A 2,587-nucleotide genomic window follows, 5' to 3' on the forward strand; every position below is an offset into this window, starting at 1 on the left:
CGGTGCCACAGATGTGGCTGGYGCCCGAGCTGTGGAAGGAGTGGGAGAGAGGAACAGACCCCGGCCACAACATGGGAACCAGGTGTGTGGTGGCACATGTCTGACCAGGTTAAGCCCCAGTCTGCTGGGAAGCAGGAGAGCAAAGGGCCATGCCCGTGGCATTCAGAAAGACCCCTATGTGTGTGTGCATGAAGATGTCAAAGTAACTCTTATCTAGGGAAAGCTGTGGCTTGGAAGCAGTCCTGTGGGTATATGTGAGTGAGGGCTTGGGGACACCCCCTTGCACAGCAAGGAAGCACCTGAAGGAAGAGTAAAAGAACGAGACAGCAGCGGATATGTGTGTGTCTATGCAGCTGTTTCAGGTTGGCTTGAGACAAGGTCCTTCTTCCTTTTTTGGGGGCAATGTTTGTGGTAGGCCAATACTGGAACACATTTATCTGGGTCTTGATGGGGTTTGCATCTAGTTGCACCATCCCACACTTTGTATGGTTCCTGCCTTGTCACAGGAGAAATATTGCATAGGTGTTATACACTATCGCTGTTTCTAGCCCTGGGCCTTGTTGTTCACCAAGAGAAGGTAGGACCAAAACTTTTGAGCAATCTGAAGAGCTGTAGCCAAAGGTGGCCCCAGGGTCTCTGCATCTCCATCGAGATTCTGCACAGAGCTGTTCTCTCACTATGAACATGCAACATCTTAACAGAGATGGAAAAACAGAGGCTTGCATCATGATGATAAGATACAGGGCTTTTCTCCTGAAGCGCTATACATAACAAGAAGCAGAAAATAAGACAGTGGTAATTGAAAAGGAAGAAAAAATTCAAACTTCTTGGCTTGGCCTTTGCAGTTCTCTCTGCCTCAGGGAAGGCTATGGACATAGCATTAAGCTTTGGTTACACTACAGAAATTCACCATGCTAAAAGTCACCTGGTCCCTTGAGCACTCTCGTAAAGCACTCCAAGTCCCCATAGAAAATGGTTTGCGTGTGCTTAAAACTATGTGAATTGGATTTGCTTCCAACAGCGCATAATGCCAGTTTCGGCCTGATCCTGCCCGGCTTTCACTGACTTAATGCCTGGATGCATCTAAGTCCAAATGTCTCAGACCAAAATGGTTCATATCATCCTCCTGCTGCTGTCCCTTGATGCACTGAAGGCATTTTAAAACCTCCTTAGAAGTGCTCTTATGTGGCGATTGCTAAGCCTTGGAAACAAAACAGTCAAGAACACTACTGAAGCAGAAGGGGCCAGCCCTGATAGTTCAGAGCAGTCAGCAGGCACACTGAAAGGTATGAAGGCTGCTTCAGTTTGGAGCAGCTCAGTGCTGTAGTGAAGGCACAGATCAGCCTCTCTTCATAACCATGGCCCTTCTCTGCCAGCAATAGCAGGCTGCACGYGTCCCATCCTCAGCAGCCTGCAGCCTCCTTGCAGCTAGACTTACACATTTGACGTTGTCCCAGTAACAGTTTGTCAAGTTGTGGTGTCTCTCTCTTTCACTGATTGCTCGCGTCTCACTGTCTCCAGAATGCTCCTGAGAAGGGGGAAAATGATTWAAAAAAATCCTGTCACCAAGAACTCTTGAAGACCTCTACGTGACCACCTAAACAATGTCTTGATATCCTTAGAGCCTCTGTTTATGCTGGCTGTCTGGGCTCTGTTTAGACTTGTAAGCTCTTTGGGGTATGACTCTGCCTTGCATTGTCTAATGTACTGTGGATAAACAGATAACAGCAGAGTGAAATTTTGTACTAGGGCAAGGAGAAGCTTAGGATGCACAGAGATAAAAGGGGGAAATGATGTACGCTACCTTGGAGGCATCAGGTAAATTTCTGGTATTTTGTCTTACTGTGTTCGCAAGTATTGCGCTACCTGACAGCAGTTTTACTTTGCTGGGAACTACGTTTGCACAGAAGGCAGATTGTTCCTGCCTGCCCAAATAAGGGAAGTAAAACTGTAAAAACTACCACCCCAGATGACAGGGAGAGCCATACCAGTGGTACATAGAGGCAGGCTTGGTCCTAGCTTCATCTGCAGGTTTGCTTGCTGGGGTCTTCGAGGCCACTGCTCCCAGAGCCCGTGTCCTGCAGCTGGAACAGAACAGTGTGCGTCTGTATGCGTGTGTTCATGTGAATGTAATTTTGTTTCTACATAATGTGGATTATCTTTCTTTTAGTGGCAAATCCGTTCAGGGGTTTAGATAAAAAGAGAAATCCTGCAGCATTTCCCTCACTGGGAAAGGGCATGTCTTCTACTGCTTTCTCTGATTCCTTTTCTGAGCAGTCCCCAAACACTTTTTTTCTAGCTCAGCATCTGATCTCACCTTGAGAGCATACCCACTCTCCGAGTGAAGCAGTCTTACACTGGGATGAGAGGGAAAACTTAGGGAGGAAGGAAGGCACAGAGGGCGAGGTGTAGCTCAGGTGCCTGGGAGGCTGAGGGAACTGGAGCATATGGGAGTAGAARTACCCATCTATGGCACGGCTGGAGCCGATCATACTGCGTGGTGCTAGTGGGGCAGTGACACCCTCACTGTCCCCCAAGAAACCGTCCCTGGCGTGGAGGTTGGGTGTGCAGTAGGTGCAGGACGCCA

General features: G+C 48.4%; 1 long non-coding RNA gene across 1 annotated transcript; it reads right to left on the reverse strand.

Annotated features, from left to right (window-relative positions):
• Positions 1 to 248: 248 nt before the first annotated feature.
• Positions 249 to 2,082, reverse strand: LOC112966809. Its single transcript, XR_003253747.1, has 3 exons — positions 1,989 to 2,082; positions 1,439 to 1,528; positions 249 to 761 (listed from the first exon to the last, which is right to left on the reverse strand). It is a non-coding gene; the product is annotated as an uncharacterized LOC112966809 (long non-coding RNA).
• Positions 2,083 to 2,587: the final 505 nt, after the last annotated feature.

Source organism: Apteryx rowi, unplaced genomic scaffold (genome assembly GCF_003343035.1).
Source record: "Apteryx rowi isolate R43461 unplaced genomic scaffold, aptRow1 scaffold_257, whole genome shotgun sequence".
Classification (NCBI taxonomy): domain Eukaryota; kingdom Metazoa; phylum Chordata; class Aves; order Apterygiformes; family Apterygidae; genus Apteryx; species Apteryx rowi.